The 15,678-nt window shown below is 34.4% G+C and overlaps 1 protein-coding gene across 1 annotated transcript in view; it reads left to right on the top strand.

Annotated features, from left to right (window-relative positions):
* Positions 1-15,678, top strand: part of LUZP2 (leucine zipper protein 2) — a 533,060-nt gene that overhangs the window by 111,351 nt on the left and 406,031 nt on the right. The gene's annotated exons all lie outside the window — the stretch shown is intronic.

Below are 15,678 nucleotides of genomic sequence, written 5' to 3'. Positions count from 1 at the left end.
AGTGGGCATACTTGTCTTGTTCTAGATTTTAGTGGGAAGGCTTTCAGCTTTTCTACATTGACTATTATGTTGACTGTGGTTTGTCATAAGTGGCTTTAATAGGTCTACAGATAACAAATCCTGGAGAGGGAGTGGAGAAAATGAACCATCCTACACCATGGTTTGAAATGTAAATTGGTACAACCACTGTGGAAAACAGTATGGAGATATACCTCAGAAAACTAAATGGAGAAGTACTGTATGATCCAGCAATCCCACTCTTGGGCATATAGTCAGACAAAACTTTCATTCAAAAAGATACATGTATCTCTGTGTTCATTGTGGCACTATTCACAAAAGCAAGACATGGAAACAACCTAAATGTCCATTAACAGATGAATGGATTAAGAAGCTGGTGTATATTTACACAATGGAATACTACTCAGCCATAAAAATGAATGAAATAATGCCATTTGCAGCAACATGGATGGAATTAGAGATTATCATACTAAGTGACTTAAGTCAGAAAGAGAAAGACAAATACCGTATGATATCATTTATGTGTGGAATCTAAAATATGGCACAAATGGGAGTTCCCATTGTGGCATAGTGGAAACAAATCCTACTAATATCCATGAGGATGCAGGTTCAGTCTGTGGTCTCGCTCATTGGGTTGGGGATCCAGCATTGCTGTGAGCTGTGGTGAAAGCTGCAGATGTGCTAGGATCCTGCATAGCTGTGATTTTGGAGTCAGCTGGCAGTTGTAGTTCCAAATTTGACCCCTGGCCTGGGAACTGCTGTGTGCTGCAAGTGCGGTGCTAAAAACAAAACAAAACAAACAAACAAACAAAAAAAACAGAAAATCAATTAAAATATGGCACAGATAAACCTTCCTATAGAGAATAAACAAACCCATGGACTTGGAGAACAGACTTATGTTTGCCAAGGAGGAGGGAGAGGGAGTAGGATGGACTGGGAGTTTGGGGTTAGTAAGTGCAAACTATTGCATTTAGAATGAATGAGAAATGCCTGCTGTATAGCACAAGGAACTCTATCCATTCATGTGTAATGGAACACGATGGAAGATAATATGAAAAGAATGTATATATATGTATAACTGGGTCACTTTGCTGTACAGCAGAAATTGACAGCATTGTAAATCAATTATAATAAAAAAATTTAAATCCCTCTTGAGTCACAATAAGCCTCAAAAATTAACATAAAACTTCACCCCTCCAAAAGGGCTCACATTTAAATGAATAGACTATTTAAAACAATAGAGAAATCACCTGGCAATCAAGGCTACTAACTTAGTCAAAGAACAACTGAGACAGACAGATTAATAGGTCAATAAAATAGACAGTGAAAGAGACACTCCTGTTCCCAATTTTATAGGAAAGGAAAGAGGTTCAAAAGAGACTAATGCCCTGTTCCATATTTACCCAGGAAGTAGGATAAATCAGATGCTGTCCCTTTCAATTTGATTTTCCATTCTAAAATCCATAGTTCTCTCCTCTGTCTTCTGGTTTATTTATTCACCTTCTACCCATAGGTGACTATAAGCAAGGGCAAGAGTTCAGTAACATAATTATCTATAAGTGGTTAGTAGTGTCAGGTCTTAAGGGGACATGTGTTTCTCAACTGACATACCAGTAGAATCTTCATTTCTAGATGGGTGAAGTGCAGATCTTTATACAATACACAGATAATATTGGTTTTATTAAAACCCATCTCTTCTCTTCTGGGTTCTTGTGAATATCATGCTGAGATGTTAGAATAACTGTTCACTTGATCCATCCTGTTTTCTAGCATACTGGTCTTTTAGTCTCCTGGATGTTGATCATCTTGGGATATGGAAGCAGAGGAGTAGCTATTTATGAGAAAAGTCTAATGCTTAGGTATCGTATGATTTGTTTATAGAGGTATTTGAAAATACACAATAATTAGAAATGTCCCAATCTACTGGAAAGACAAGCTTTTTTTGTAGAAATTCAGACATGGTTTTAGGTGTTTACTTTATAGCTGTGTGTGTGTGTGTTTGTATATCTGCATATGTCTGATTATAGGAGGTGGGAATGGTTTTATCTAGTCTTCCTTTGTGATTCCATTTATTTAACCAGCCTTATAAATGTACCTTGGGTTCTATGTTTGTTACTTAACTTTATAAGGTACAAAGGGCTCTAATGTGTTCCTTACTTTAAGGTAGTATTTCCTAAGCTTTGTTTCCAACCCAGTCAAGAGCCAAAAAGAAAGAAAACACTAGAGATTATGCCAGGTAGAAAATAAAAGACTATGACATTTTTCAGACCTGAGCTTATGTTTTCAGAAATTTCATAGAATTACACAGTTGATTTTTAGAAAATGTAGTTTATGGGATTTGGAGTCAAGTAGAACTTAAACTCTACCCCTGGCTCAAACTGGCTATAGATACTTGAGTAATTAACCTTTACTAACTGCCTCTGCAAAATGTAAATAATGACACTTTCCTCCCCCTAATAGAGGGGGTTTTACATAAAATTATCCATTTGGTGCCTAGCAGAAAGCCTGAAATCTGTTAGGTGTTTTATTGACCCAACTTTACTTCTCTTTCTACGCCATTGACCATCTTGATTAGAATCATATTCTATGTACACTTCGATATATTGCTAAAACTGAGCATTAACAAGTGACATTTTCCTTTTTCATGAAACACTGTTTCTACTCAGAGCAAATTTCCTCCATGGATTCTTCAATTACAAGGTCAGAATCATACCTCCTGCAGAAGTGTTATAGTAACTGTACCATGACATCAATGAAGATTGATCATCTCTCAATTATCTTCACTGTTATAGTCAAGACCATTGGAGTAGATACTATGTTTTAGAGAGATTACTAGTTCAATCATGTGATAATTCCTACTCTCTTTAGATGGCATCTTGCATAACATAAATATATTTTGTAACAAAAATGCTTGGAATTTCACACATCAACAAGTATATAGACCCAGAGTTCTCTTATTTAAGTAAAGTGGCTGCTATGTGGAGAATCAGAAATTTGAATTTAGTTCTTTTGAGGTATCACATTCTATTTTTAATTATTCATTTATCTGTTCTAAAAATTTAAAGCAACAGTTTTCTTCATATAAGGACAGTGTTGAGTACCAAAGTGGTATAGTGGAGAAAAATGCCAGATGTAGAGACAAGAGATCTCTGTTCTGGTTCTCTCCTTGACACTACCTAGCTCTGTGATCTTATAGTCAGTCAGTGGCATAGAGTACATATTTCCACCCTTGCCCTATTTTTCATATGTGTAATATTGCTCTTCCCTTGCTGGAACCATTCACTAAAAATTATCCTAAAAATAAAAGTAAGGGTGTTCCTGCTAGAATAGAAAGAAAGATTGAGTTACAAATTCATGGCTTAATGTCACAGTTACAATTCTTTTTTTTTTTTTTTAAATGGCTGTACCCACAGCATATGGACATTCCCCGGCCAGGGCTTAAATCCAAGTCACAGATGCAGTAATACTGGATCCTTTAACAAACTGCACTGGGCCAGGGGTTGAACCTGTGCCTTTGCAGAGACCTGAGCCACCTGAGAGTAGGATTCTTAACCCACTGCACCACAACAGGAACTCCTGATTCTTAATCAGTTGAACAGACTTAAAAAATTACTAAACTTCTTTGAGACTCATTTACTGCTTATGAAAAGAGAGATTGAACTAAATCTCTAAGACTTTCTGTTTGTGTCTCAAATTTAAGCCACATGTAAAAGAATGAAATTAGAACACTCCCAGCACCATACACAAAAACAAACTCAAAATGGATTAAAGACCTAGATGTAAGACCAGACACTATAAAACTCCTAGAAAAAAATGTAGGCCAAACACTCTCTGACATAAATGACAGCAACATCTTCTCAGATCCACCTCTTAGTGTCATGACAGTAAAAACTAAAATAAACAAATGGGACCTAATTGAACTTAAAAGTTTCTGCACAGCAACGGAAACCCTAGACAAAACAAAAAGACAACCCACAGAATGGGAGAAAATCTTTGCAAATGACTCAATGGACAAGGGATTAATCTCCAAAATTTATAAACTCCTTCTGCAGCTCCATACCAAAAAAAACAAACAACCCCATCAAAAAATGGGCAGAAGATATAAACAGACAGTTCTCCAAAGAAGACATACAGATGACCAAAAAACACATGAAAAGATGTTCAACATCCCTCATTATTAGGGAAATGCAAATCAAAACCACTCTGAGATACCACCTTACACCAGCCAGAATGGCCATCATTAAAAAGCCTACAAGCAATAAGTGCTGGCGAGGGTGTGGAGAAAAAGGAACCCTATTACACTGTTGATGGGAATGTAAATTGGTGCAACCACTGGGGAAAACAGTATGGATATTCTTCAGAAAACTAAACAAGAACTACCATTTGATCCAGCAATCAATCCCACTCCTGGGCATCTACCCAGAGAAAACCATGACTCGCAGAGACACATGTACTCCGATGTTCATTGCAGCACTCTTTGCAATAGCCCAGACATGGAAACAATCTAAATGTCCATTGACAGAGGAGCGGATCCAGAAGATGTGGTACATATACACAATGGAATATTCATAAGCCATTAAAAGGAACAAAATACCAGCATTTTTAGCAACATGGATGGACCTAGAAATTATCATGCTAAGTGAAGTCAGCCATACAATGAAATACCAACATCCAGTGCTTTCAATGACATATGGAATCTGAAAAAAGGATGGACTGAACTTCTTTGCAGAACAGATGCTGACTCACAGACATTGAAAAACTTATGGTCTCCAAAGGAGAGAGTTTGGGGGGTGGGGGGATGTGCTTGGGTTGTGGGATGGAAATCCTGTGAAATTGAATTGTGATGATCATTATACAACTACAGAAGTGATAAATTCTTTGAATAATAAATATATATATATATAAAAGATAAATTGTAATCATGCATGTGCACACACATACATATACGTACTTAGAAAATATAAAATTTTATCTAAACATGTTTAATTGTTCAATTGATTAATTTTTATTAGAGATATACTTTGGAATTCTGGTATATATTTATTGCAATGAAGATTAATTTATAAGGTACTATACTTCAGTAATCCAGGTTAACATCAGCATATGAAATGAAGTCTGAGTTTGAGTATAAAATGTTATTTAAAATATAAGACAGAGGTTTTTCCCTCCTCTGCAAAATGAGCAACTCCAACAAATATCTTAGGGTTATCAGGCTGATTCTAAAGCCACATATGTGACACATGGCTGAGTTTAAAATATTTAGATTTCTACTCTAATTTTATTCACTAGTTGGCATGAATGTATGTCCCAGGACTGGCCATCACTTCATTTCTCACTTTCCATGGAGGAAAGTGCAGAGAGCAATGTAAGTACAGGAAGTTCAAGCTGGGCCTGATAGGAACTGTATAGAGTGAAATGAGCCAGGGTAAATTCAGATCATATGTTAGGGGATTAATACTCAGTGATAAATAGTGTTCTCAACTCAATAAGACTGTGAGGACTGGAAAAAGGAAAGGCGGAGTGTTGAAGGATAACAATTGCTGAAAATATGCAGGATTTAGAAGCAAGTGTAAAAGCAATACACAGAAGTTAAGACAGTTTACCTCATGACAACCACAAAATAGGCAGCTTTGTTTATTACTTGTCAGCCATAGTACTGTTTTAGAACCTCAGGGAAATCCATTTTCAAAAATACGATCAATAATTCTGTGTTGTAGCAGTCTAACAATTACTTTCTATAAATCCAAATGAGAGGAAATATTAATGGTGTAATGATGGAAAAATGCATTCTGGAAGTTGAGATTGCAGGGAAACCCCAGGATCACAGGGAATGGTAGCCATTTCTGCTCTCAGAGCTGGTTTTTGAGCTATGTCAGCTCTGATGAGTATCAAGTATCTGTTTGGGGAAGTCTTACCTCCTTCCCATGAAGACAGTAACCACACAGTTCTCCGTGTACTACATTGAAGACAAATAGAATGAACAAGATTATTAAAGTTGCTATAACTGGCTGTCATATATTTAGCCTAGTGTCTTTGCCTATATCTAGCCTAGTGTATTTGCATTAAGAGGGACATACTATCTTTCTTATCACTGAAAACTCAGCTTGGCCAGCATGAGTGATGGAGCTTTTCACTGGGTAGGGGCCAACAGTAGGAGCAAAAATCTTCTCTACAGCATTGCTCTCCATTACCAGGAAGCTGACACATGGGAAATTTAAATTGAGCTATTACTAGACAGCAAAGTGTGACTTCAGCTGATTGAATGTTGTGTCTGTGTACAGAGTGACATGTTGCCCACAGAGGTATTGATTAGCTTCGAGTGCTGGGAGAGCTCAGACTCCATTTTTAGTTCTGGTCTATTGCTCTAAGGTCATCAAGAATTTGCTGTACCTGCAACAACTTAAAGTGCTTAAGTGTCCGTTTGTAGGAACTTTAGATCATTTGAGAAGGCTGACTGTATGGCTTTCTGGTGAAGATTCTGGACATTGTTAAATAGAGTTGAAATTTATAACTAAAGCAACTAAATGAAAAATAATTGTGGGCTGAGGAAGGAGTACATATAATGTAGACACTTCTCATTTGTGCTTTAAAAAAAATATCCTGTGTTGACAGATCTATCTTTAAAAACCTTGTTGGATGTAGGTGCTACTTTGGGGTACAGTATCCCACATTCATCACCATTATGTAGCTGCTGTTTATCAGGTACAGGATTCAGCCCAATTCTGTGACCATTTACATGAGAGTAGCTGTGGACCAATCAATATGCTAGGTTATTGGCATATAATGATACTAAATGATAATGAATATTTAAAGAGTGCCTGCTACTGCATTGCCTTATTTGATCCTCATGCAAACACAGTGAGGTAGGAATACTTATATCCCCACTTTACATATAAGGATTCTAAGAACCTTGTTCAAAATCACATAGCTCATAAATGATGGAACCTCTCAATTCTGCCTGACTCCAAAATTACTTTTTAACCAAAATCATATATTTCCATTGAATGTGAGAAGACACATCCCTTTTTTTCATCTTTTTAGCTTTTATTGAAGTATAATTGATTTATAAGTTTATTCAACCTTTTTGATTTACAAGGCTATAACTTTGTGTTCTTTGTATTCTCTCACATCACTACCACAGCCTTCTAACACAACCTTGTTAATTTCTGCTGTATAACAAAGTGATTCAGTTATTATATACACACATCCAGCACAGGGAATTCTACCCACTGTTCTGTGATAATCTATATAGGAAAAGAAGGCACATGCCTTGATCTCAAGTTCTCACTGTAGAGTGGGACAGTGAGACATGTAAACTCATCACTTTCGAGTTTATTCTTCCTCTTGACATCCCAGTGCACTTTAGAGGAAGTGCCATTGTCCCCACTCTAGCCTCTAAATTCCTTCCTGATATGGTCACTAACTCCTTCTGGATCTTTACCCCCATCACCTTCTCTATACTTTCTCGCTTCCAGCCATAATGATTTTCCTCAGTCTCTCTGTTTTATCCCCCATTTGGGGCTCACTTCTCTGGTTCAGTCTTCATTATTTAACTATTACTACATCTGGGGATCACAATTTAGGTATACTTTCTTGGACAGACCTTTCTAATTCACAGATATAAATTAATTCATAACTTTGTATTCCCATATCACTATCATAATTATATGTTTACAGTGATTTTTTTTTTATTGTGCTTTCCCATAGCCTTAAAAATCCTGTGGGGAAGGATTATTTACATTTATAGTTTTAAATATCTTGTAAGTATATTAATGAGTATGCTACCAAAGTAGTTTTAATCCTTTTTTTTGTATTTTTTTGGAGTATAGTTGATTTACAATATTGTATTCATTTTAAGTGTACAGCAAAGTGAATCAGTTATAGATATACATATATCCATTCTTTTTTCCCAAATAGATTATCACAGAACATTGAGTAGACCTCTCCGTGCTATACAGTAGGTCCTTGTTAGTTTCTATTTTTATATGTTGTAGTGTGCATGTGTTAATCCCATCCTCCCAATTTATCCCTCCCTTTTAGAAAATAGCATCTTTGATGATAATTCAAAATTAAGTGAAATTTCAAATATCCATTCTACCTGGTCATACTTTGGTACATATGAGGAAACAAATTGATAATATTGATGAATAAGTAAACATTTGTTGAATGAGTTAATGAATAAATTAATGAATCAATCTATTCAGGCATCCTTGCCCTAAAAGGAGGCATTTGTCAATGGTGGCTCAAAAAGAACATTTAAAGACCTAGGTCTGCACAGAGTGCACTGATCCTAATTTTTTCTTATCAGTTGGTTAACTTTGGAGCTAAACCTCTTTTCTGTATTCATAGCTTTAAGGAGTTGAAGGTATTAAAGTAGCTGAAAAAGAGCATAATAGAATAAGTTGTGATAATATGGGAATTAAGGCTAGCGGCTTTTTTTTTTTTTTTTTTTTTTTTACTATGGATACGTTAGTATTACATCTTTGTGATAGGTTTCATGTCTTGAATTTTTTAAAAATCCCTTACTTGACGTAACTTTTTTTGCTATATAAATTAAAATACATGTGATTTCCACTGGTCTTACATTTCAAAATCTTACAAAATTAAAACATTTGGATCATTTTTTCCAAAAATGTTCAGCCCTTACAGTGTGTAAGAGTTGTTGTGCTAGCTACTGGGAATGTAATAATGCCAGTCTTCACCCTTATGGAGCTTGGAGTTTAAAGGAAAAACATAATAATAAAAACTAACACTTTATGGTCCACTCCTCTAAGGAACTTACATATCTAACCCATTTAATTTTCATGAAATCTAGTGAGATAAATACTCTTTTACCCCCATTGCTTATACAAACACCCAGACTATAATATATAAAACTTTGCACACTAATGGAAATTTAAGTGTAATATATGCTATAGTAGATGTGGGAGTGCCCAAGCAAGATTTGTTATACCGTGTCAAAGAAATATTGAGTCAGAGTTTGCCAAGAAGGTAACTGTGGTCGAAATGGAGCTGTTACTGGGAAATATAAATGGCATTTACAAAGGTATTGTATTGATTTTCTTCATTATGATCAGTCCTTGCCCTCATTAGTCTGGCATTTATTGATTGCTCATCATATGTCATGCTTATTTTTAATGTTATATAAAAATTATCCCTTTTAATTCTCACAACTAGCCAGGATGTAGCTGCCACATTCATTGTGTTATGAATGAAAAAGTGAATGCATAGAAAATAACCGTTATTTATATATTCTGGCTTTCATAAGAGCATGTCATGCCTAGGAAATGGTAGATAAATTGGGGTTATTAGAATATTAAGATAATCATAGGGGATAATTTATCCAAAATTAGCCCTGAGTCAGACCATGTGTATGATGTCATTGATACGTTCATGAAGGAATGTGTTAAGATTTATGTTTTCAAAGACCATGTAGTATAGAATGTGAACAAGAGACCAATTCAGATTAAATTATGTAATTCTAAGTCTAGAAAGGTGAAAGTTGAAACAGAAAGTGGTTTTGAGGATAGAAAAAAATGAATTCCAAAACTAATTAAACCTAGAATTGATAGATGTGATCATTTGTATGGCAGGAGGTAGAAAGAAAGAAACAAAAGGAAGGAAGGAAGGGAAGAAGGAGAGGAAGGAAGGAAGGAAAGGAAGGAGGGAGAGAGGAAGGAAGAAATGTTGATTAAATAGTTTCACACTTGGGCAGATTGGTGGAGGGATGGGGTCATTATCAGAGGAAATGCAGGAGAGGAACAAGTTTGAAGTTATTTTAATTCTGAACAGATTGTATTTTAAATGCCTGTGCTATAGGAGAAATAACATTCTAGAGCTGCCAAAAGCTTACTTTATTTAAATAAATGAAATCATTATGACTTTACAAATTAGTGCTCTCTGTTAAGTAAATGATTATTTTGCCACAACATATTTCCATTAAATGTGATCTGCTTTCATTTTCTATTGTGATCATGTTTACCTTGAAGGTAGTCTATTAGTACTAGTGTCTCCTTTCAGAAATATAGTTTGGTTTAGATCTCAACTTTGCTTAAACACTACAGTGATTTTGTGAATGATTTCCTTTCAAAGAGAATCAATGGTGAGCAAACAGGTGGATATGTAATTCATATCTTCCCTATGGATAGAAACATTCCAACTGGATAATAATATTCATCATCTAATCTGTGTATTTTTACATAACTAATTGTATTTAATGTTCTCCGTGCACACAGATTTTTATACCTATTCCATGGCATATTGTTTTAAGAATAGAAAACCTGTGCACTAGACCTACTTACTTAATTTTCTTTAGTGAGCTTCATCAGTCCTTTTCTCTCATAGAAATTTATTCACTTTTTAAATTATTTAACTTGATCTTTGCTTCTTACTAAGTTAGAGAAACCTAATGATGCTGACATTTGTTAAATATAATATTTAACAAATAATCAGGTGAAGCATCTTTCTGCAGAATCCACAGGGATAAGTGTTCCTGCCACTTCTACTCTAGGACCACACTCCGAATGTTCAAGGAAGAGATCTTTAACAACCACCTCCCTCTCTCCAGTTACCTGGAGACTTCTGTCTTTCAACACTGCAATGGCTACTTGGATACCAATTCTATTTGCATTGTTAATAGTATTTCTCTGACTTGTGGAGTCCAAGAACAAATGAAATTTCAGTTACACATACAATAAAAAGGTGACTTCATTAAGACATAGAAGGGATGATTTCATATTCAGTCAGGAAAGTACATTAAAACATACACATTTGCACACGTACACTTAAATTTTAAAGCTTACTGCACTTACCTTTTTTTTCCTTATTCAAGCTTGGAATGAAGAGGGTTTTATCATTAAAAAGTCCTGCTTCACATTTTTCCTGGAACAAATAAGACCTGTGCATGCTGAATTCGAAATGCATGTGAGAGAGGAAGCAGCAAAAGTCAAGCTGAATCTACATTATTTGAAAAACAAACCCAAATGAAGATAATGTGAACAATGAGTATTTCTAACATAAGGATTGCGAAGGGAGGGAACAATAAAGTGATTAAAAATAAAAACAGGGAAAAAATGTAAATTACAAAGAGAATGATATTAAGAGGTGGCAAAACTATCATTCAAAAAACATGTTTAATCCTGACTTAGTCACTAGCTTAATCTTTGTTTTCGCCTTTGTTTTCTGTTTCCAGAAATTTCTAAAAATCCCTTCTCTCCATTTGTGAAAACTCTGTACATCTTAAGCCCTGAATAAAAATATTTTATTAGTAAATTTAGCAGCCATTCCTAATCTCCCAGGCAGAGGTAATTGCCTCCTCTCTGTATATTCTGTTTACCTCTATGGTACATGATGCTATCAGCCTGTTTCTTTAGCCATGTTTTAAATGTCTCTGTTGTCCAAAAATATAGCACCTGTCATAAGATGGGCCTAATAGATTATAATAAATGTATGTTGAACAAGTATATAAATTAATTCTATCTCTCTCAAATCTAATTCATTTTTACAATAACTACATTATATATCTATCTAAGCACAAACCAAGAAATACTTGCTTCCTCTTTCTCCTCCCACCTCATCTGATCCAATCTTCTGTAAATCCTCTCTATTCTAGAAAACATATCTGTACTCAGTTTCTTTTCATTTCTACTCTCACTTACACTATAATTCAAGCCATCATCATCTTTTTCTTGGACTTTTGCAGTATATTTTAACTGACCTTACTTATACATTGGAAAACAGAGCCCTGTATGTTAGCCTATGCCAGTCTTTGAGATGTCATCTGCTCATTTCCTTTTATTCACTCTGCTCTAGCCACAATGATTTTTGTGTTTCTCAAATGTATGAAAATTGCTCCTGATTAAGGTCTTAATACTGCAGTTTCTCTTTGTTAGAAAAGCTTCCCCTAGAACTTCCTATGACACAGTCCTTTGTGTTTTCAGAGAGATATTACCTAATGACTCACCTAAAAGTTGCCTTTCTTGACAGTCCCTACCCACTACTATCACACCATCACTTTATTTTGTTTTCTTTATTCTTGTACTTATCATTTAAAACCACCTTGTTGATTTGATTACTTCTTTGTAATTTACATCCCCAATTTCAATGTGATGTCTTGGTATCACAGATGCTATCTTGTATATGGTTCTATCACAAGAATACAGAACAATACCTAGCATATAATACTAATACTCAAGAAGTAGGTGTGTCGCATGTATAACTGAATTGATTAATGTATCTACATATCCTCTTCCAGGTTCAATAGTTAAGTTTAAAGTTTGTCATTAGGAGATCATAAAATATTAATTTTGGGGTCACAATTTTATTATTTTTTTCGAAATACATTTTATAGACCTAACTTTTCCCCCTATATGCAGAGATGATAAAAAGGAATCCCTCTTACCTTTATCCAGTTTCTCTGATGCTAACTTCTGGCAAAACTACTATGTAGTATCATGACCAGGATATTGACGTAGAAAACATTAAGAAACAGAATAGTTCCGTCATCACCGTGATCCTTCACGTATTATTTACTTACCTCCCTCACACACATTCCTGTCCTTAATTCCTGACAACCTTTTAGTGTCTTCTCCATTTATAAATCGCTATTTGAAGAATGATGTATAAGTGAAATAATAACAATGTGTAAACTTAGGAGTTTGACATTTTTTTTTCTCCTCTAGGCATAATTCTCTACAGATTCATCCCAAACTGTTGCTTTAATTCATAGTTTATTCTTTTTGTTACTGAAAATTTGGATGAGCCACAGTTTGTTTAACCATTCATCTGTTGAAGATTATCTGTTTTTTTTTCCAATTTGGGGGCTATTACCCATGCAGATGCTATGAACATATGTGAACAGGTTTTTATGTGAACATAAGTCTTTATTTCTTTGGAATAAATGCCCAAAAGTGCAATTGCTGAGTCGTATGGCAGTAGCAGTATGTTTAGTTTTCTGTGCAACTGACAGTTTTGAGGAGCAGCTGTAGCATTTTACCTTCCTGTCAACAATGTATTAGTGATTCAGTTTCTCCACTTTTTTACTTTTGTTGTAACACCATTTAAACATTTTATTTTTGCCATTTTGATAGGTGTTTGGTTATATTTAACTATACTTTTAATTAGCATTTCTTTAATATAGCTTATTATGTTGAACATTTTTTTCTTATTTTTATTTGCTATCTCTATAACCTCATTGGTAAAATGGCTTTATAGGTCCTCTGCACATCTTCTGGTTAGAATTTTTTTTTTCTAAGTTGGAGTTTAAGAGATTTTTATGTATTCTAGATTCTAGTCTTTTGTTATATTCATAGTTTGCAAGTAGGTTCTCCCAGTTTATACAGCTTTGTCTTTTTCTCTCTCAATACTCTCTTACACAAAGGTTGATTTTTAAGATTTATGAAACCAAACATAAATTTTTCCTTGTATGAATCATAGTTTTGGAATCGAGTCTTGTCTAGCTCTAAATCCAGAAGATTTCCCCCTATGTTTTTCCTCTGTGTTTTTTGTTCTTCTCAAAATTTTTTATAATTTAAAGTCCATGATTCACATTGACTTAAATTTTGAGTAAAGTATGGAATTTAAGGTAGAGTCTTATTTTTTATTGCTTTGTCCATGGATTTCCCATTGTTTAAGCACCATTTGTTGAAAAGTGTGTCTTTCCACCATTAAAACCACTTTGCATCTATGTCAAAATCCAGTTAGTCATATTTGCTTGAATGTATTCCTGAGTTCTCTATACTGTTCCACTGATATATGTGTCTATTCTTCCTCCATCAATACATCACATTCCTGATTACAGTAGATATATAATATCTTAAAATTGGGTAGACTGAGTCCTCTCACTTTATTCTTCTTTTCAAAAGTATTTTATCTATTCTGCATATTTTGCCTTTACATATGCATATAATCTATTTAAAAATTAATATTGTTTTGATAAGAATCATGCTAAGCTCATATCAATTTGGAGAGAATTACCATCTTTTTTTTATGTTGTATTCCAATCCATGAAAATGGAATGTCTCTCCATTTATATAGATACTATTATTTTTCATCAGTGTTTAAAAATTTTGAGCATAAAATCCTATACATCCTTTGCTAGATTTGCACCTAAGTATTTCTTTTCTTCCCATTTGCAAATGATACTCTATTTTTAATTTTACTGTCAACATTTCACTGACAGCACATAAAAATAAAATTAACTTGTTATATAGTTTTTTGGTATGCTGCTGCTTTTGAATTTATTAATTCCAAGATTTTATCTATTTTTTTGAATTCTTGGGATTTTTCTGTGTAGGTAATCATGTTATCAGCAAAGGGTAACAGTTTTATTCCTTCAAAACTTCATTATCTGCATTTTTAAAAAATTTTATTTTCTTACCTTACTGCATTAATTAGAACATCCCACACTATGTTAAATAAGAGTGGGGGAAGCAGATATCTGTGCATTGTTTACAATCTTAGGGGAAAAGAATTAAGTTTTTACTTGTAGATTTTTTATAGATGCTCATTACCAGATTGAAGAGATTCTCCTTTATTCTTAATTCTCTGAGTTTTCACATGAATGTGAATTGAATTTTGTCAAAGAAATTTTTTGCCTAAATTTCTATGATCATGTGATGTTTCTGCTTTAGTCTGCTAATATGTTGGATTGCCTTGTGTAATTCCTCAGTATTTAACAACCCTTGAATCTAAGGACTAAATACCACTTGATCATGGTATATAATTCCTCTTGTATGTTGCTAAATTCTGTTTATTAATATTTTGTTAAAAGATTTTTGATCGGAGTTCCCGTCGTGGTGCAGTGGTTAACGAATCCGACTAGGAACCATGAGGTTGCGGGTTCGGTCCCTGCCCTTGCTCAGTGGGTTAACGATCCGGCGCTGCCCTGAGCTGTGGTGTAGGTTGCAGACGCGGCTCGGATCCCGCGTTGCTGTGGTTCTGGCGTAGGCCGGTGGCTACAGCTCTGATTCGACCTCTAGCCTGGGAACCTCCATATGCCATGGGAGCGGCCCAAGAAATAGCAACAACAACAACAACAAAACAAAAAGCCAAAAAAAAAAAAAAAAAAAAAAGATTTTTGATCTATATTCATGAAGACTATCGATCAATAGTTTTTTTTGTTTTTGGTATTTTTATTATTATATTCATTTAGTCTTGATAATCAGGGTAATACTAGCATAATATCTTATGCTATTATTATTATTAGCATATTATTTTATTGGAAGTGTCTCTTCTGTGAGATATTGAACAGAACTGGTGTTAATTACTTCTTTAAACATTTGATAGAATTCTTTAGTGACACCTTCTGGGGCTGGCAGTCTGTTTTGGAGTTTTTAAGTTACAAATTATAGATATCTGTTGCCTTTAATAGTTTTAAGGCTCTTCAAATGATCTGTTTCATACAAGATGAGATGTAGTAGTCTGTACTTTTCAAGTGGTATGTATAGTTCATCCAAGTTGTCAGTTTGTAGAGTTGTTAGTAGTATTCCATCTTGATATCTATATAGTTTGTACTGACATCCCTTGTTTCATTTCTGATATTGGTAATTTATACCCTGTCCTTTTTCACACTCTTGCTGGAAGTTTGTCAATTCTATAGATTGTTTTAGAGAACCAGATTTTGATTTCATTGATATTCTGTATTATCTTTTGTTTTTAATT

The sequence above is a fragment of the Sus scrofa genome, chromosome 2 (genome assembly GCF_000003025.6).
Source record: "Sus scrofa isolate TJ Tabasco breed Duroc chromosome 2, Sscrofa11.1, whole genome shotgun sequence".
In the NCBI taxonomy this organism is placed as follows: domain Eukaryota; kingdom Metazoa; phylum Chordata; class Mammalia; order Artiodactyla; family Suidae; genus Sus; species Sus scrofa.
This window is presented reverse-complemented; position numbering and strand designations above follow the sequence as displayed.